Raw genomic sequence first — 22,285 nt, forward strand, 5'->3', positions numbered from 1 at the left:
AACTAAATCTTGTAATAAATAGTGTGGAAATTCAGCAAGTTTAGGTGACTAAACTGCTTGGAGTAACACTGGATTGTAAACTGTCATGGTCAAAACATATTGATACAACAATAGCTAAGATGAGGAGAAGTCTGTCCATAATAAAGCTCTGCGCTACCTTCTTAACAGCACTATCAACAAGGCAGGTCCTACAGGCCCTAGTTTTGTCACACCTGAACTACTGTTCAGTCGAGTGGTCAGGTGCCACAAAAAGGGAATTAGGAAAATTGCAATTGGCTCAGAACAGGGCAGCACGGCTGGCCCTAGGATGTATACAGAGAGCTAACATTAATCATATGCATGTCAATCTATCCTGGCTGAATGTGGAGGAGAGATTGACTTCATCACTACTTGTATTTGTGAGAAGTATTGATAAGTTTCAACAACTGGTACACAGCGTGAACACCCATTCATACCCCACAAGACATGTCACATGAAGTCTCGTCACAGTCCCCAAGTCCAGAACAGACTTTGGGAGGTGCACAGTACTACATCGAGCCATGACTACATGGAACTCTATTCCACATCAAGTAACTGATCCATCAGTAAAATGTTATACAATAAAATAAATAAAATACACCTTATGGAACCAGGGGGACTGTGAAGCAACACAAACATAGGCAGAGACACATGCATATACACACACACAATAACATACACACACGTACACATAGATTTTGTATTGTAGTTTTGTGGTAGTGGTGGAGTAGGGGCCCGACGGCATACAGTGTGTTGTGAAATCTGCGAATGTATTGTAATGTTTTTAACATTGTATAACTGCCTTAATTTTGCTGGACCCCAGGAAGAGTAGCTGCTGCCAAGGGGATCCATAATAAATATAAATACAAATACATGATGAGATTATTATGGATAACAGTGAGAATATTTTTATTTCTCTAACGGCAGTCAAGCTTTGATCATCATGTCACCAGAATAAGACACTTAACATTTCTTGAAAAGGAGTATCAAGATCACCACACACTTTCACCACCCTGTGAAGTTCATCATAACTTATTTCATCTGTAGCCTACCTAATAAACTGCATGGTTTCGCAAGTCCTTAGTGGGAGAACCACACACCATATCAAAGCGTGACTCCAAGTTTACTTCAAAATAATTGTTATTAAATCAATATTTGCCCAAAAATGCATTTCCACCACCATTTCTTGTATTATTAATTTTACAGACACAAAAAAATCCCACCATGTCTAATGAAGAAATTATCTGTTGGCATTTATAAAATTGTACTGAAACTTCCTGTTTCCATCACAGCTGTTATGATTTTTTTTTATAGTATAACTTAACTTGCAGAAAAATGGTGGATGCAAACATGGTTAATAATTGAAATAGCAGTTAAATAAATTCATGTTGTTATTGAAAGTAGCACAAAACCTTTGCAACTAAACTGAACAAAAATATAAACATGACATGGCAAGTGTTGGTCCCATGTTTCATGAGCTGAAATAAAAGATCCCATGAATATACCATGCACACAAAAAAGTATCTTTCTCTCAGATGTTTTGAGCACATTTGCTTACATGTTAGTGAGCATTTCTCCTTTGCCAAGATAATCCATTCACTTGACAGGTGTAGCATATCAAGAAGCGGATTAAACAGCAGGATCATTACACAGGTGTACCTTGTGCTGGGGGACAATAAAAGGTGCCGTTTTGTCTCACAACACAATGCCACAAATGTCTCAAATTTTGAGGGATGGTGCAATTGGAATGATGACTACAGGAATGTCCACCAGAGCTGTTGCCAGATAACTGAATGTTAATTTCTCTACCATAAGCCACCTCCAATGTCATTTTAGAGAATTTGGCAGTACGTCCAACTGGCCTCACAAACGCAGACCACGTGTATGGCTTTATGTTGGCGAGCGGTTTGCTGACGTTGTGAACAGAGTCAACGTTGTGAACAGAGTGCCCCATGATGTTGGTGGGGTTATGGTATAAGCAGGTATAAGCTACGGACAGCGTGTTCAAGTTCCAGCCAATATCCAGCAACTGGGATAACATTCCACAGGCCACAATCAACAGCCTGATCAATGTGAAGGAGATGTGTCGTGATGCATGAGGCAAATGGTGGTCATGCCAGATACTGACTGGTGTTCTGATCCACACTCCTACCTGTTTTTTAAGGTATCTGTGACCAACAGATGCATATCTGTATTCCCAGTCATGTGAAATCCATAGATTAGGGCCTAATGAATTTATTTAAATTGACTGATGTTTATATGACCTGTAACTCTGTCAAATCTTTGAAATTGTTGCATTTCTATTTTTTGCCCAGTATAAATGTGCACTCGAGAGCATGTCATTACAAAGCACACATATCTTTTTTAACATCAGTGTTAACAGAAGGCTAAAGAAATGACTACATTCAACAAATATTTTGAATCTTTGTAAAATGGCCATTTCACTTTCTCATGAAAAGGCTACATGAGTAAATCTTCTAAATGCATAAAACGTCTCTCCTCAAGTCTCCAGCCCTCCTCATTTTCCTATCCCTCAGCTTGTGAAATGTTTTTGTTTGATTACTTATGAGTTGCCAGGGCAACTTGGGTTTAACAGCATGTGATGGAGAAAATATATTTCTCATACATTTTCTTTATTGGACCATGATGACAACTGGATATGCCTATGCAAAATATAGACCCACTCATTGTTGCCACATTTCTGGATTGACACCTTTCCAACAAGCCTGTACTATGTATGGTTTTGGATTCCAGTGTCTGGTTTTTCATATGGGTTTTCCTGAGAGGAAAATATGAGTGAATGTATTGAGTCTTATCCTGGTCGAGATGAATATGTTATGACTCACCGTTATAGCACTATTTACCAAACTAAATCCAGACGAATTTCTGACCTCTGTTCATTGTTGCAAATTGCGCACATGCAGTGTTGCGTTTTTTCCCCGCTCTTAAAACAAGAATTATTTTCCAGATCATTTTTCAAGGTCATTAAACTCAGCCCCTAGAGATTTCATTGAAAGCAGAGGGAGTTTCTTTTAATCGGGGTGTAGCTCTGTGATTGTTCCAAAACGCGTAAGGGGGAAGAAACGGGTGGATCTCAAATATTCTGATGCGAAAGAGACGTGCATGACACGCCACGCACGCACACGTTAAACAAAACAAAAACCCTGCGTCAACGTGAGCCAATACGGGACTCCTTGCCGCTGGCATCAACAGCAGATGTTGGTTAGGGGAAGGGTTAACAAATATGCTAAGTAGTTACAAAGTAGCTAAAAAGTAGTTGAAAAGTTGCTAAAATTGTCCGTGATGAGATTCGAACACCACCCAGATCCCAGAAATGTTCCATACACAGAAAAAGCGTATTTGTGCACAAATGTATTTACATCCCTGCTAGTGAGCATTTCTCCTTTGTCAAGATAATCCATCTGCCTGACAGGTGTGGCATATCAAGAGGCTGATTTAACAGCATGATCATGACACATGTGCACCTTGTGCTGGGGCAATAAAAGGCCACTAAAATGTGCAGTTTTGTCACATCACAATTCCACAAATGTCTCAAGTTTTGAAGGAGCGTGCAATTGGCATGATGACTGCAGGAATGTCCACCATAATTTTTGCCAGAGAATTTAATGTTCATTTCTCTACCATAAGCCTCCTCCAATGTCCTTTTAGAGAATTTGGCAGAAACCATCTAAGGGAAGCTCATCTATCTGCATGCTTGTCATCCTCACCAGGGTGACCTGACTGCAGTTTGGCGTCAAAACTGACTTCAGTTGGCAAATGCTCACATTCAATGGCCACTAGCTTGCTGGAGAAGTGTGCTCTTCAAAGATGAATTCCGGTTTCAACTGTAGCAGGCAGATAGCAGACTGTGGCGTCGTGTGGGCGAGCGGTTTACCGATGTCAACATTGTGGGCAGGCATAAACTACGGACAACAAACACACTTGCATTTTATCGATGGCAATAAATGTTGCAAGGATCTGTACACCATTCCTGGAAGCTGAACATGTCCCATTTCTTCCATGGCCTGCATACTCACCAGACATGTCACCCATTGAGCATGTTTGGGATGCTCTGGATCAACGTGTATGACAGCGTGTTCCAGTTCCCGCCAATATCCAGCAACTTCGCACAGCCATTAAAGAGGAGTGGGACAGCGTTCCAAAGGCCACAATCAACAGCCTGATCAACTCCATGCGAATGAGACGTGTTGCACTGCATGAGGCAAATGGTGGTCACACCAGATACTGACTGGTTTTCTGATCCACGCTCCTATCTTTTTTTAAGGTATCTGTGACCATTCCCAGTCATGTGAAATCCATTGATTAGGGCCTACTGAATTTATTTCAACAGACTGAGTTCCTTATATGAACTGTAACTCAGGAAAATCTTAGAAATTGTTGCATTTATATTTTTGTTCAGCATAATTTGAGTGTCCTGGATTTACTATGTTATGTCTAGTCTATGAAACCAGGCGGAAATATGTAGCCATGAGTTGTAACATGTCAGAATGCTCTTTTATCTTTCCAAGCACAAGTACCCCTGTCCCAGATACCCTGAACTTTTGATAGGCCTATCACAATAGTTAATACACACAAAAAAAACATATCTCCTGCACACAATATTAAAGTATGTATGTGACCCATTTATTCAACCATGAAAATAAAGCCAACATGAATACATTTAGTTTGGTTTTTCAACTCCTATTCACACTATAAAAAATGCTATATATTCATGCTACAGGTGTTCTATCCTCATCTTTACACCCCACATCCTAATTTTTGGCATATATTTATTGTATCTGGTCCCGAGGGCAGCTTTGCCTCGAGGGCAGAAACAAATGTGTTTGGTTAAGTTTAGGCAAGTAATCCTAATTGGTTAAGGTTAGGCAGGTTCAGGGGGTTGGATTAAGTTTAGGCAAAAGCCTCCCGGGTGGCGCAGCGCAAGCTGTGCCATCAGAGACCCTGGGTTCGCGCCCAGGCTCTGTCGTAACCGGCCGCGACCGGGAGGTCCGTTGGGCGACGCACAATTGGCCTAGCGTCGTCCGGGTTAGGGATGTCCTTGTCTCGTCGCACACCAGCGACTCCTGTGGCGGGCCGAGCGCTGTGCGCGCTAACCAAGGTTGCCAGGTGCACGGTGTTTCCTCCGACACATTGGTGCGGCTGGCTTCCGGGTTGGATGCGCGCTGTGTTAAGAAGCAGTGCGGCTTGGTTGTGTTGTGTATCGGAGGACGCATGACTTTCAACCTTCGTCTCTCCCGAGCCCGTACGGGAGTTGTAGCGATGAGACAAGATAGTAGTAGAGTAAACCTTCCACCAAGTCTAAAAGGCTAACTGGATCTTCTGCCATATTGGTTAACACCTTTCCAGTCATTCCAGACTTCTGAGGGAGCGTCAACGAAGAATTAGGAGTAGACACCGGAGATCAGTTTTGAATTGCAGCCGTCTCCTCCTCCTCATCCTCTGCCCTCCTCATCCTCCTCCTCGTTGGAGGAGAGTGACGTGAGACCTGGGGAACGGTGGTCTAATGCCTCCTGCTTGACGTGTTGAATAGCCACAATGCCGGTGAGGAGGGCGTAGCTCAACATGGCACCCAGGGCCACCAGGACCGACAGCAGCTGCTTGCGCCTCTTACCAGGCTCGTTATCAGCGTCACCCCCTTCAGGCTGGGAGGACACCTTGCGACTAAAACCTTCTGCACAAAAGATAAACAAGAAAAAATGTGAGACATGGAATTCAAAAGTTAAACAACAATAGCAAGTTATATAATAGATATCATTGAAGACAATATACTGCATGTACAGTATGTTATGTGGTCCCACACCTCGTCCCTCACTGGGGAAGTAGAGCGCCAGGATGTTGGAGCAGAAGTGGCTCAGGTTGTCCAGTGACTTGAGGTGCTATTGGAGTCTTCCATTGGGCAGTTTCATCTTCAGGATGGGCACCAAGTAGCCAAAGACAAAAGAATCCAAAGGTGAAGGTCTGGAGGAAACAGTGTCATGTAGTTAGAGATGCATATGGATGCCATGCAAGTGAATTAAGTTGAAGTGCTGAATTCCCAGTTTAATGTATTGAGGTAGAACCTCTCTGTGTGGACTTACGAGTCTCCAAAGAAGAACTTGTTGAGCCCAGCCTCTGCGAGAGAAGGTTCATACACTCCATAGCATCGCAGTACAGCTGGAGAGAGAAAGGTGTTGACAAACCGACATCAGGCCAAATTCTCAAATTATTTTGAATCATGATATATTCCTTACTATAAACTGGGTGGTTCAAGTCCTGAATGCTGATTGGCTGACAACTGTGGTATATCAGACCGCATACCATGGGTATGACAAAACATGTATTTTTACTGCTCTAATTACGTTGGTAACCGGTTTATAATAGCAATAAGGCACCTCGGGTGTTTGTGATATATGGCCAATATACCACAGCTAGGGGCTGTGTCCAGGCACTCCGCGTTGCATCGTCCATAAGAACCAGTGACGGATTGAGACATAGGCGACATGAGCAGCCACCCAGGGCAGCATCTTGCCTGGGGTGGCATGGGGCACCCAGACAAAAATGTTTAAATAAAAACAATTAAAATCTGAATGGTGACATTTGCGCAATTGGTTTTCTATCGCTCATTTGCAATTCACGTAAATTATATCATGTCACCGTGTGGCACTGTGAGTCAATTAACCTTGTCGGAGTGGGTGCCCTGCCTGCTATAGTTTGTGAGCTAGGCAGGCTACTGCCTGGGAAGGTCTCCCACACAGAAGTACGAGATGGGGAGGGGACGGGGGTAGGCTGACCTCAGGTTTCCCCACTGGAAGCCCAAGGTAGGGGAAGCGGGGGAATCTATCAAATAGCGCACCTCTAATTTTGTACAGTACTAATGCATATGGTAATGCAACTAGTTGTGCAATTTAGTTAGTGTATTTCTTGTTTGAAGTGCAATAGTGTAATAATCAGGTTATTTTCTTCATAAGTGTATAATTATATTTGTATATTTGTATGATATAGGATTTGTGCAATTTAGTTTTATTTGTGTTTTTTGTTAGCAATAGGGTAATAGTGTAATAATTCAATGATCTTTTTTATTTATATACAACAATTTGTTTCTATTTGTCTTTGTTACTTCTTTTTGATAATTATTTGTTTTTGTTACTTCTTTTTGATAATTCTGAGTCTTATTTTTGTATATATATATTTATATAGTTTTAAATGTTATGATTATTTATTTGTGTTGTTCCAAATGTCTGAATAAAAATTACAGTTAGTGCAGAATGGTGTTGTTTTTTTTTAGGGGGGAGGTCTTTAACCATTACAAGTCTTTAACCATTACAAGACTGAAAAAAGGTACCCTGGACCAGAGGCGTGTATTTAGGTAAGGTTTTGCCCTGGACCAGCGCTTTGGGAAACAAGTCGAGTTCCCATGGCAACCCTATAAACCATTACATCATCACAGGGATCAATGATGTCTGAAGCATGTGTCAGCTCAGCTACGGAGGCAAGTCCAATGTTCACACCTCTCTCAGCACATGGTTAAATCACAGCGCAACACCCTCACATCATTCTTTTTTATTTTGATAACCTATCCCAATTCACACACCTGGAATTTTATGGCCCTTTTTATTTAGGTGTTTTTAATGAAAAGTAGTAGTCTAACTTGCTAATGGCAGTGGTATATTTAAATGTGTGTTGTACAAGACCGAACTGGACAAGAACTCAAAACCCTAACATGTGGTTGGCATTCAGGAAATAGTCTTAAACCTATTTTTTCATTTAGAAAATTGTTTATTGCTTTTTACTGTGCACAGGCGTTTCAGCATGGATTCCTTCCTCGATGCATGACTGCATGAGTGCCAACTGCATATTTTGGTATCAGGTGACATTTTCACAGAGTGATGCTTCCTCAACAATATATGTAGATAAGGTTTTCCTCCATACCAAGTTTTTGTTTAAATCATCCCAATGTTATTTTTTACATTAAGAATTCTGTATAAACAATATAAATGAAATGGTACCAATACAGTATGCCCCCCCCATACTAGACTGGTTGCAAAGGGCACCATAACATTTTATTTGGAAAGATTAGAAAGACTATTAAAACAACAGTTGCCTTGGGTGTACCTACCCTACATCTTCCATCTCCCCCTCCACTCACCACCTCCAATTCCTCCCCTGCTGTCAACTCTTCGTCTCCCCTGACCAGCCTCAGCCTCTCAAGCTGTTGGCGCTGAATGCTGCCAGGAAGGAAGAAGTTCAGGGGGAATGGGGCGTGCTTCGCGTGCCAGCGCCGAGTCACCTCCACATAGTTCTTAGGGTCAATCCACCGAGTATAGACCTAGACCAGAAAGAGAGAGAAGCACAAAAGTGTGAAAGAGATGCAAACGGGCTTCCACAAGCTAGAGGTAATGACATAGTAGTCACTATGAATTAGAATCCTTAGGATATTCAGATTATTTCAAACAGACACAAAATACAGCAGTTGAGCTACACATTTTGGCATTGAGAGCACAGTGGCTGTTTATCCCACTTCAAAGTGCTGCAGGAAGCCACAGGTTGTTCCATGTTGACACGGTTCTGCTGGCACAGGAGACAACATTTGAGGTATTTCTTTATAGGACACAATGAAGCACCAGGTATAAATCACCTAGAATTTTCTAGCGAGACAGAGAGTTATCTGACAAAATAAAATAAATTGAGCAAATTCTAATAACTTTTTGCCATAATCGGAGTGATGTGGCACAACCCAGTCACTAGTGCACAACTAGTGACATCTTCCACGTCATCTCATTCTTGCAGAAATGTCTTCTACAACCTCCTTCACTCATTCTCTCCACATACACACGCTCTCTCTCATTCCCTTCAGCCCCCTCCCTATCTGTCTTGTTCTCTTTGAGTAACAGTGAACCTCACCAGAGCTGGCATCAGTTTTTCCTCCAGGAGTGAGATGAAGGCCAGAGTGTCTGCTTCCTCTTTGGCAGACAGGTCGAAGTCGGCATTGTATTTCTGAAAGATAGGATCATATCACAACACACTTCAGGAGATTCATCACCTTTCACAAACATCACGACAGGATTCACGGACCACAACATTTTAAACCAGTCTCGCTGTCGTCAGGTATTCAAAATAGTTTTTAAAGCCCTTCTGGAACAATACCATGAGCTGCCTTGGCCCGATTACTATGTTCTCCACAAACCCATTCAAAAAACTAAAGTGAAGTGAAGGTCTTTATGGGACTCCTGGCAGTCTAGGTGTTCTGGGTCAAGTGTTTTCCATCTAACCTCATGACTGCAGGGCAGTCAGTCTGAAATGGTGCATGCTGGGATCAAGAAGAACTCAACCTGATTGGAAATCTAAGAGAGGTTCTCTCCCTCACTCACTCTGGAGGGTAAAATAAGCCGTTTTTGACTGACTTTGGGAGGTTTGTCTGGGAAATCGGGTCATAGGAAATGTGACGAGAATCCATCAGTAGTTTTGAATTCAGGGGCCATAATTCACTTTAAGAAAGTGTGGAACAGAGCATGGAGCAACTCTTCCAGACAAAGCAGAGGACTGTGCTGTACTGTACATGAGCAGGCGGTCTCTCGGTCACCTGTTTCCTGAGGTGGATGATAATGTCACTGGGCTGAGAGAGACTCCCATTCTTCCTGGTCTTCAGGGCAGGCAGGGAGCCTACCAAAGGGGGAAAATGCATCATAAAGACAGGCACCTCACAACACCACTCATTAACAGCCACTGTTAATATGACCATTACAGACCGATGGATCTGTGGGATAGGCTGAGAAAACAGGAGAGTGGATAGAGAGAGAATGTAGAGATGAAGAATAGAGAGAAAAGGCAGAGGAGAGGGAAGACATTAAGTCTGGAAAGTAAGAATCAAGAAAAACATACTATACAGATGGAGAAATAATGTAGTAAAAGAGAAAGGAATAACAAACAAGAACAAAGTGAAAAGAAGGAGCTATCTCTATTTTATAGAGACATTTTCCTTCCATTCCATTTATTAGTCTCCCTGTGTTCCCTTTGATTATAGGAGAATATGCCTAGTACTGAAATGAATTAATGCAGCCATGTTTCTCGAGTTGAGACAACAAAAAATGAAAGGATCTAAAAACAAATGACAAGACATCTTACCAGTGGGACTTCTCCAGGGGTTGCCGATCTTGTGAAGTTTGAGGGGTGCGCCTGCAAACTTTGCATAGGCCTGAAGTAAAGGGAGATGATTAACGCTGAGCTAAAACATGTTGAGCCAGACATACCTTTGGGTACACAAGGCTGTGGAAACTTTTTTTTTTTAAACAGGCCAAAAACCCCAGGAAGCATCTGAGCTGGGCACAAAATAATTCCACTAGCATAAAGGGAGGGGTAGGGAAGAATGAACACCTCAATTAAGGCAGACCCTTAGGACCCAATAGACAGTGTGTAAAAACAAACAGCAAGCATCTAAACAACAGGACTGTGGGATAGGCTGCCTAACTCTAGACACCACAGACACCAGGCTATACTCGATAACCTTTAGCACCACAGCAAAGTCTGGCCTACCCCGGCCAAACCCTAATGAGGCTGGGCCAATTGTGCGCCGCCCTATGGAACTCCCAATCTCAGCCGGTTGTGATACAGCCTGGAATAATACCAGGGTCTGTAGTGAAGCCTATACTACAGACCGCTGCGCCACTCAGGAACCCCAAAGACAAAAACACCCGGAACAACAAAAAGGATGAATTTAAAGGTTGACACTAGGAATGAGACATTGAGCCTTCTGAAAAGGATAGGAAAAAAACTTTACGCAGTTGCAATTAATTATAATTAATTAAAATAATTAGATAGATGTAGATGTAACAATGTACAGTTGAAGTCGGAAGTTTACATGCACTTAGGTTGGAGTCATTAAAACTTGTTTTTCAACCATTCCACAAATTTCTTGTTAACAAACTATAGTTTTGGCAAGTCGGTTAGGACATCTATTTTGTGCATGACACAAGTAATTTTTCCAACAATTGTTTACAGATTATTTCACTGTATCACAATTCCAGTGGGTCAGAAGTTTACATACACTAAGTTGACTGTGCCTTTAAACAGCTTGGAAAAATCCAGAAAATTATGTCATGGCTTTAGAAGCTTCTGATAGGCTAATTGACATCATTTCATTTAAAATAAAATCACATTTATTTGTCACATACACATGGTTAGCAGATGTTAATGCGAGTGTAGCGAAATGCTTGTGCTTCTAGTTCCAACCATGCAGTAATATCTAACAATTTCACAACTACCTTATACACAAGTGTAAAGGAATGAATACGAATATGTACATAAAAACATATGAATGAGTGATACCCGAACGGCATAGGCAAGATGCAGTAGATGGTATAGAGTACAGTATATACATATGAGATGAGTAATGTAGGGTATTAAAACATTATATTAAGTGGCTAGTGATACATTTAATTACATCAAGATGGCAAGATGCAGTAGATGGTATAGCGTACAGTGTATACATATGAGATGAGTAATGTAGGGTATGCAAGCATTATATTAAGTGGCTAGTGATAAATTGATTACATCAATTATTCCATTATTAAAGTGGCTAGAGTTGAGTCAGTATGTTGGCAGCAGCCACTCAATGTTAGTGATGGCTGTACCTGTGGATGTAGACCTTAAGACAACAAAATTGTTGACCTCCACAAGTCTGGTTCATCCTTGGGAGGAATTTCCAAACGCCTGAAGGTACCATGTTCATCTGTACAAACAATAGTAAGCAAGTATAAACACCATGGGACCACGCAGCCGTCATACCACTCAGGAAGGAGACGTGTTCGGACTGCTAGAGATAAGAGTACTTTGGTGCGAAAAGTGCAAATCAATCACAGAACAGCAGCAAAGGACCATGTGAAGATGCTGGAGAAAACAGGTACAAAAGTATCTATATCCACAGTAAAACGAGTCCTATATCAACATAACCTGAAAGGCCGCTCAGCAAGGAAGAAGCCACTGCTCCAATACAGCCATAAAAAATCCAGACTACCGTTTGCAACTGCACATGGGGACAAAGTTCATACTTTTTGGAGAAATGGCCTCTGGTCTGATGAAACAAAAATAGAACTGTTTGGTCAGAATGACCATTGTTATATTTGGAGGAAAAATGGGGAGGCTTGCAAGCCAAAGAACACCATCCCAACCGTGAAGCACGGGGGTGGCAGCATTATGTTGTGGGGGTGCTTTCTGCAGGAGGGACTGGTGCACTTCACAAAATAGATGGCATCATGAGGTAGGAAAATGATGTGGCTATATTGAAACAATATCTCAAGACATCAGTCAGGAAGTTAAAGCTTGGTCGCAAATGGGTCTTCCAAATGGACAATGACCCCAAGCATACTTCCAAAGTTGTGGCAAAATGGCTTGAGGACATCACAAAGCCCTGAACTCAATCCTATAGAAAATGTGTGGGCAGAACTGAAAAATCGTGTGCAAGCAAAGAGGCCGACTTACCTGACTCAGTTACACCAGCTCTGTCAGGAGGAATGGGCCAAAATTCACCCAATTTATTGTGGGAAGCTACCCGAAACATTTGACCCAAGTTAAACAATTTAAAGGCAATGCTACCAAATACTAATTGAGTGTATGTAAACTTCTGACCCACTGGGAATGTGATGAAAGAAATAAAAGCTGAAATAAACAAGTCGCTCTACTATTATTCTGACATTTCACATTCTTAAAATAAAGTGGTGATCCTAACTGATCCACGACAGGGAATTTTTACTAGAATTTAATGTCAGGGATTGTGAAAAACTGAGTTTAAATGTATTTGGTTAAGGTGTATGTAAACTTCCGACTTCAACTGTAGATTACACAATACTTATTTTTATCAATGGGAGGGACATTTCTTGCTGTAGACTGTTCGGATGGAGATTATGGAAGAAAGGATGTGGAGCCTGCCCTGCCTGAAAGAGTCCTGGAGCATGCAGTGTGATTAGGCATGGGAAGGGGAGTGGCGGGTAGCTGTGCCAGTTGTGATGTAACAAACTGTTCCTGAAGAGATAAATAACCTGTAAGGAGATTGAAAAGTAGAAGGAACGCAGTAAAATACCAGAGTAAAAAGGCTTGTGAAGGAGAAACTTCAATAGGCCTAATAGAAACAGATTAGGTGTCTAAACTTGGCCTACATTCTCAACTAAAACCAGTGCCAAGATTCACAAAACACTTCTTACACAAAAACATAAGCTTTTAAGAAAAAAAACAGGTTCATAAGATAGTTTGTAAGTGCAATTCCTCAACAGTATCTTGATTTTCTTACAAACTTCTCAAATATCTTCTGAATCTTAAAATGTTTGTTGCTAGGCAACTAATTTAGCTAGCTATCTAGCCAGCAATGGCAATCATGTTAGCATAATTCGTACTGAGATTACTGTTCTAAAACATGTTGTTGGGTTTAAAATAATCCATACAGAAACTTTCAGATGAAGTTTGTGAGTGAATTAAACATGTTCAATTGCTTTCATGAGTTTATTCTCTCACTGCCCAGAGTTTAGGACAAGGGTTTAGCTATGTTGGAATTAAGAACAAATCCAATAACTTTATTTTCAAGAATCTAATTTCTTCTTAACTTTTTGCTTAAGGAGAAACATAAGAAATAGAGCAAGAACATTTACATTTTTTTTAGGAATAGCAACTTTGCTTGACTTTCTTCATAAATCTAGAGTTATGGGAAAAAATGGCAGTTAAAAAGAAATTTCTTCTTAAGAAAGTTGTGTCAATCTGGGCCCAGGTCACCATTCATGGAACGGTCCTGCATTTCTGCTTACTGTGTCCTGCACTCACAAGGAAAAATCATATTCCAGAATGAAATAAGCAAACAGTAATTGACTGCATTAATATGCCTTTCAATGGATCTCAAAGCAATTGTTGTATTGCAGCAGACTTGATACAAAGTAGCCTAAAGACACATTGCACTGTAGATTGACAAGGCAAATACACAGCAACATTTGATTGTGTATGGCTGATAGATAGCTATACATAAAATTACATTCCTATTAGAGGTCGACCGATTATGAATTTTCAACGCCGATACCGATTATTGGAGGGCCAAAAAAAGCCGATACCGATTAAATCGCCGGTTTTTAAAATGTATTTGTAATAATGACAATTGCAACAATACTGAATAAACACTTATTTTAACTTAATACAACACATCAATAAAATCAATTTAGCCTCAAATAATGAAACATGTTCAATTTGGTTTAAATAATACAAAAACAAAGTGTTGGAGAAGAAAGTAAAAGCAATATGTGCCATGTAAGAAAGCTAACGTTTAAGTTCCTTGCTCAGAATATGAGAACATATGAAAGCAGGTGGTTCCTTTTAACATGAGTCTTCAATATTCCCAGGTAAGAAGTTTTAGGTTGTAGTTATTATAGGACTATTTCTCTCTATACGATTTGTATTTCATATACCTTTGACTATTGGATGTTCTTACAGGCACTTTAGTATTGCCAGTGTAACAGTATAGCTTCCGTCCCTCTCCTCGCTCCTACCTGGGCTCGAACCAGGAACACATCGACAACAGCCACACTCGAAGCAGCGCTCCACAAAAGCCGCGGTTTTGATAGGCTTGAAGTCATAAACAGCGCAATGCGCACGAAAGTGCTGTTTGAATGAATGCTTACAAGCCTGCTGGTGCTTACCATCGCTCAGTCAGACTGCTCTATCAAAACATAGACTTAATTATAACACACAGAAATACGAGCCGTAGGTCATTAATATGGTCGAATCCGGAAACTATCATCTCGAAAACAAAACGTTTATTCTTTCAGTGAAATACGGAACCGTTCCGTATTTTATCTAACGGGTGGCATCCATAAGTCTAAATACTCCTGTTACATTGCACAACCTTCAATGTTATGTCATAATTACGTAAAATTCTGGCAAATTAGTTCGCAACGAGCCAGGCGGCCCAAACTGTTGCATATACCCTGACTCTGCGTGCAATGAACGCAAAAGAAGTGACACAATTTCACCTGGTGAAAAGCACAATTTCAACCTTTCTTTTAGCTAAATATGCAGGTTTAAAAATATATACTTCTGTGTATTGATTTTAAGAAAGGCATGGATGTTTATGGCCAGGTACAGTAGTGCAATGATTGTGCTTTTTTCGCAAATGCGCTTTTGTTAAATCATCCCCCCTTTGGTGAAGTTGGCTGTCTTTGTTGGGAAGAAATAGTCTTCAGACAGTTCGCAGCGAGCCAGGTGGCACAAACTGCTGCATATACCCTGACTCTGTTGCAAGAGAAGTGACACATTTTCCCTAGTTAAAAGAAATTCATGTTAGCAGGCAATATTAACTAAATATACAGGTTTAAAAATATATACTTGTGTATTGATTTTAAGAAAGGCATTGATGTTTATGGTTAGGTACACGTTGGAGCAACGAGTCCTTTTTTGCAAATGCTCACCGCATCGATTAAATGCAACGCAGGACACGCTAGAGAAACTAGTAATATCATCAACCATGTGTAGTTAACTAGTGATTATGATTGATTGTTTTTTATAAGATAAGTTTAATGCTAGCTAGCAACTTACCTTGGCTTCTTACTGCATTCGCGAAACAGGCAGGATCCTCGTGGAATGCAATGTAAAGCAGGTGGTTAAAGCGTTGGACTAGTTAACCGTAAGGTTGCAAGATTGAATCCCTGATCTGACAAGGTAAAAATCTATCGTTCTGCCCCTGAACAAGGCAGTTAACCCACGGTTCCTAGGCCGTCATTGAAAATAAGAATGTGTTCTTAACTGACTTGCCAAGTTACATATATATATATACACACACACACACACACACACACACACACACACACACATATATTATTATTTTAAAATCAGTGTCCAAAAATACTGATTTCTGATTGTTATGGAAACTTGAAATCGGCCCTAATTAATTGGCCATTCCGATTAATCGGTCGACCTCTAATTCCTATAAATGTGGTTTGGCAGAGTTGAACATATCGACCTGACTATGCTTGCAGACAGGCGTGACAAGACGTCATTTCATGGAAAAGAAGAGGTAATTCCTTCCACAGTGTCCGCAAGTACTTACAAACCCCACTTTCAGCTGGCCCCAGGGCATTGAGAATGGCCTTATTGCTTTAATGTATCCTACAATCATCAAAACCGATAACACATTAACATAATTTAGATACAGTCATTCAATACATTTTACCTCAGAAGACATATAATCATGTAATTTAGGGTCTGCCCACAACAATGACAAACTGATCATATCACAAGTAGACATTTGTAAGAAGTCAAGTACAGTACACAACCATAGCTTATTTAGAGTGTAAAATGTACAGCAATAGTATCAACATTGGGCCTGGTGATCCACTGTGAAGGCCAGATCTCACTTCAGATTGAAAGAAAAACTCATTCAAGAAGGCAGAACTAGATCTTCAATAATGGAATAGCCAGTGAAAGTTAGGAGGGAGGAATGGAGAGAAGTTGTCCTCTGTTGGCCAAAGTTACCCAACCGGTTGGAAAAAAATGTCATTAAAACACATCAAAAGCTGACATCATGGCTATGACTTTATTAGGAAATACCTCCTCAACTTTTTTATCTTTGGTCGTAAACCGAAGACTAGCTAGACTGAAAATAAAACATTCATATCTTCCCTACAGGTCTAACAGACATAAATAATATATTGGTAGGCCTATACAGATATGTAGCCTAGGTGAAGGCCTAGCTAGAATGAATTATTGTGCATACTGCATACCATAACACACACACACACACACACACACACACACATAAAACACACACACACACACACACACACATAAAACACAAGGAACACCTGCTCTTTCCATAACAGACTGACCAGGTGAATCCAGGTGAAAGCTATGATCCCTTATTGATGTCACCTGTTAAATCCAATTTAAAAATCAGTGAAGGGGAGGAGATCAGTGAAATAATTATTTTTAAGCCTTGAGACATGGATTGTGTATGTGTGCCATTCAGAGGGTGAATGGGCAAGACAAAATATTGAAGTGCCTTTGAACAGGGTATGGTAGTAGGTGCCAGGCACACTGGTTTGAGTGTCATGAACTGCAACACTGCTGGCTTTTTCACACAACAGTTTCTAAAGTGTATCGAGAATGGTCCCCAACCTAAAGGACATTCAGCCAACTTGACAACTGTGAGAAGCATTGGAGTCAACATGTGCCAGCATCCCTGTGGAACGCTTTCGACACCTTGTAGTCCATGCCCCGACGAATTGAGACTGTTCTGAGGGCAAAGGGGCTGAAACTCAATATTAGGAAGTTTTTTAAAATGTTTTGTACACTCAGTGTATATAATATATAGTGCATTCGGGAAAGTATTCAGACCCCTTCACTTTTTCCACATTGTTACGTTACAGCCTTACTCTAAAGTGGATTAAATAGAAACATTTCCTCAACAATCTAAACACAATACCCCATAATAACAAAGTGGAAAAAAGGTTTTTAGAAATGTTTGCAAATGTATTTAAAATACAGAATTATTTACATAAGTATTCAGACCCCACCGTCCTCTACTCTGCATGAGAGACTACAAACAGGTGCAGGTAATTGAGTGCTAGCCTACACTGCACTGGTAATCATTTTTTCCATCATTGCTTAATAAAACAGAGCAACACACTTCTCATCTGAGGAATGTAAAGAGAGACTCCTCTTCTAGATATGTATGAATGCCACTTGCCTGTAGTAGAAAGACATGGTAGGCTACTACTGAATTAGTTTTTTCACTTTAAAATGTATGCCAAACTCTGCATCTGCACTGTTCTTCAAGTAAATGTGTTTTTGCATTGTTAAAAGTAGTCCCTGTGCATAGAGTTGTACGGTTTGTTAAACTTTGAAATCCTTGTTTTTGTTTGACCTACATTTTAAAGTGAAAAAATCTGAGTCTCAGCATCAGTCTGTTACTAACTAAACATCAATCTCTTACATGATTTTCCAATTAACTATGCTTAATATGATAATTAGACTAGCCATTGGCAATAACATATGCTATAAACATAGGCTAATCCAGCAGTAACCATCAAGTAGATATGCTAATGCTGTCATTTTTAAGTAACTCAAAAATATAGATTTTTTAAAGAAAAATCTGGAGAGTTCTCTAATTCACTTTTGCAATTACCTAATAGGTTGAATGTACAGACCTCTAGCCTAAATGCAGTGACATTTTGCCAGTTAACTGAATGGAAATAATGAGGTCTGTTTAATGTGACACATCATCAGACACAAATTTACCCAGTTGCAGTGAAAACCCGGGGGGCATCCTGGAAAACTCTGAATGAAATTGCTCATTTCCAGACAAGAGTTCATCCAAGAGTTTGATGTGTCACTAACATGGCTGCAGTTCAATAGCCAATTTGTGGTTTTAGAGACGACTCTGAGACACAAACTAAAAGCAAGCAAGATGTGCATTTTCCAACCACAAAAAAAGTATCGGGGGAGGAAAGTCACTTTCCAGACCCACATTTAACATCTTGTTCCCTCCAGTAGATGTGGGTCCAAAATATACATGTTTTTTTTTAAAGTTTCATGTCTGAAAATTTTCCAGGGAGGAAAGGTAGCTTATGATGCTCAAGTCTGGTTTAGTCAAGCCTGCAAGGTATTATAAGCTGTCATATGTGGCTTGTGAACACATCAGTCATTTAACTGAACATGCACAATGGAAATGTTGTGGTTTACTGTAATACAACAGATTTTTTTGGGTGGCCTTGTATTAACAGCAAACCAAATGGAACATTATTAGAGGTTTTACATTGGAAGAATGTTCAGCTAAATCAAAAACACTGCTTCCAGTCAGATACGTACAACACAATCTTTGGGTTTTGAATACATGGGTACAATGAGAACTGTACCATGATGAACATATCAGGAATTTCCTGTAAGAAACTGAGGGGGGAGCTAAAGCCAGTTACAGTTGCCTCTGCTGCAGTGTAGCGAGAGGCTTGGAGTTAGCTAATAAAGCCATATCCCATAAAAGCTGTGTATAGAGAGGTGCATGTAAGACAAAGGGCACCAGACAATAGCCTTAAGAATAGCCTTATCTTCGCACCAGATGTCTTCCAAGATTGCACACTGCACAGATTCCTTCATTAGTTCCTCTTCATTTGTCAACTTCAGAGCTATAACTTTGGGAGGGTAGCCAAACACCTGCATGGTCTGTGTGGTTAATCATGTGTTAGGCTATGCTGCATTCCTATGTTGAATTATGATTAGAGGTCTGGCCGATTAATTAGGGCCGATTTCAAGTTTTCATAACAATCGGTAATCTGCCTTTTTGGACGCCGATTATGGCCGATGACATTGCAATCCATGAGGAGACTGCGTGGCAGGCTGACCACCTGTTACGCAAGTGCAGCATCAAAAGGACCTTGTGGCTGCAAGGAGCCAAGGTAAGTTGCTAGCTAGCATTAAACTTATCTTATAAAAAAACAATCAATCTTCACATAATCACTAACTAACTACACATGGTTGATGATACTACTAGGTTAACTAGCTTGTTCTGCGTTGCATATAATCAATGCGATGCCTGTTAATTTATCATCGAATCACAGCCTACTTCAACTGCGCCAAACAGGTGATGACTTATCAAAAGCGCATTCGTGAAATAAGCACAATCGTTGCAATAATGTACCTAACCATAAACATCAATGCCTTTCTTAAAATCAATACACAAGTATATTTTTTAAAACCTACATATGTAGTTAAAAGAAATTCATGTTAGCAGGCAATATTAACTAGGGAAATTGTGTCACTTCTCTTGCGTTCAGTGCAAGCAGAGTCAGGGCATATGCAGCCGTTTGGGCCGGCTGGCTCGTTGTAAACTGTTGAAAGGCCATTGATTACTAATAAAGGCCGTAATTAATTTGCCAGATTTTTACATAACATTGAAGGTTGTGCAATGTAATAGTAATATTTAGACTTATAAATATGGAATGGTTCCGTATTTCACTGAAAGAATAAACATTTTGTTTTCGAAATGATAGTTTCTGGATTTGACCATATTAATGACCAAAGGCTCATATTTCTGTGTGTTTATTATGTTATAATTAAGTATAGGATTTGATATTTGATAGAGCAGTCTGACTGAGCGGTGGTAGGCAGCAGCATGCTCGTAAGCATTCATTCAAACAGCAGCTCTTAGCAATGCTTGCAGCGCAGCACTGTTTATGACTTCAAGCCTATCAACTCCCGAAATTAGGCTGGCAATACTAAAGTGCCTATAAGAACATCCAATAGTCAAAGGTATATGAAATACAAATGGTAGAGAGAGAAATAGTCCTATAATTCCCATAATAATTACAACCTAAAACTTCTTACCTGGGAATATTGAAGACTCATGTTAAAAGGAACCACCAGCTTTCATATGTTCTCATGTTCTGAGCAAGGAACTTAAACGTTAGCTTTCTTACATGGCACAATATTGCACTTTTACTTTCTTCTCCAACACTTTGTTGTTGCATTATTTAAACCAAATTGAACATGTTTAATTTTATTTTAGGCTAAATTGATTTTATTGATGTGTTAAAATAAGTGTAAATTCAGTATTGTTGTAATTGTCCTTATTAATACACGTTTTTTTTTTGTAAAAATCGGCAGATTAATCGGTAGCACCATAGTGCTTCTGAAATTCACTGAGTAGGATGGTCCTCCCCTTCCTCCTCTGAGTAGCCTTCACTGAGACACACACAAAGGCAGGTAGAGTGAAGGTTTACTGTACTTACAGCTGTTTAACTAAACCTGCTTGTTTGCATTGATTGAGGTTAGCTAAGTACATTCAATTCTCTACATTCTTGTGAGATGTATTTGCAAATTTCCAGTGCATGCTGCCGTTCTTGCTAGTTAGCCGCTGTTAGCTAGCTAAGTTAACTAATTACCTTTTCTTACATAGGACGTCGCTACAGTAACGGGTCGATAGCGACCTTTTTTAAATTGTCTGAAAGCTTAACAGTGTCTGAAAGGGGTATAAATCAGCCAGCCGTAGATGTTAATGTAACAATGTTCCCCTTGCAATGCAATTACATGGTAACGGCCCATATAACGATAACTATCATGCAAAAATACTAATCGTTACCGGTAGTTACAGTGAAATGTTTATTACAAATAGCTAGACAACTAATGTTAATAGATAGCCATGTCAGTGAGAGACGTGATGTCCAAGCCAACGTCATGAACATTGACATTAGCTTGCAACTGAATATGAAGGCAGCCAAGCTGTGCTATCTTGCAGTGTTGTTATTGCTGGAATTACATCATAATTGATATCTTACCAATACAATTAAACACTCATTGTCGACAGACGGTAAATCCCAATCGCCTTCCCAGCAGTACAGCTGAGAGGTTGCCATCTGCGAGGGGGCAGCCATCTTGAAATAATTTAACAACCTTTCACTCGGAAGTGATACCTTTCGTTGCCACTGACAACGTTTACATTTATTGTCTAGGCTCCAGACTTCATGAACGTTCTGTCTCGACGTTTTCGAAAATAGCCACCCGCCCATTGATAGAGTCCTTTGATATCAAAATCATGTATGATTATCAATATTATGTCTATTACAATAGAATTTTGAACAACATTTGCCATTAGAAATAGAATTCAACGTATGTGTGCACTTTCCCTATGTTTTTGTGGTGCAATATTTATCCGAATGTTGTAAATATTCTATAAACAGTGGTCAAATTGGTCCAACAAACTGTGGTCAACTCTCCAGACAGTCTTTTCCAAATATTTGGAGCAGAACTTTGACCTGGAAAATGCTTCCAGTGTCTATGTCAGAATAGATTTAGCAGATGTTCTGAATAAGGATAGTGTGTTTTTTTCTTCTAAACCAATACATGGCCTTTTAATATGTGTTTGAGGAATATTAATGCTGGAATATTTCACTTTAGCCGTTAAAGAGGCATTTGTACTTTTGACATCTGTGGAAAATGAAAGAAACTCATGCAATGGATAATTCATACCTCTATGTGTTCTTAAGAGTGGTAGTGTAACAATAACTTTGAACTCAACCTATCTATCCATAAGGCAGAATATAAAATATGAATAAAACTACTGTATAATCTATTTCAAATGCTTCTGTTTCACTTCCTTTCACTCACTAAAGATTAACGCCAACAATGTAAGCATTGATAGAAGGAGAAGACAGGGAAGAATGATCCACCTAAAAGCAATGTTTTAACCCACCCGACGGAGCTCTTAAAAAATGAATTAATGCTGTGTCTGTTGTTGGGGAATAATCAGAAT

The 22,285-nt window shown here is 40.0% G+C and overlaps 1 pseudogene; it reads right to left on the reverse strand.

Moving 5' to 3' along the window:
* Nucleotides 1-5,191: 5,191 nt before the first annotated feature.
* Nucleotides 5,192-21,437, reverse strand: LOC112228467 (annotated as a pseudogene).
* Between the last annotated feature and the right edge of the window lie 848 nt (nt 21,438-22,285).

This window comes from Oncorhynchus tshawytscha, linkage group LG03 (assembly GCF_018296145.1).
Source record: "Oncorhynchus tshawytscha isolate Ot180627B linkage group LG03, Otsh_v2.0, whole genome shotgun sequence".
Lineage (NCBI taxonomy): Eukaryota > Metazoa > Chordata > Actinopteri > Salmoniformes > Salmonidae > Oncorhynchus > Oncorhynchus tshawytscha.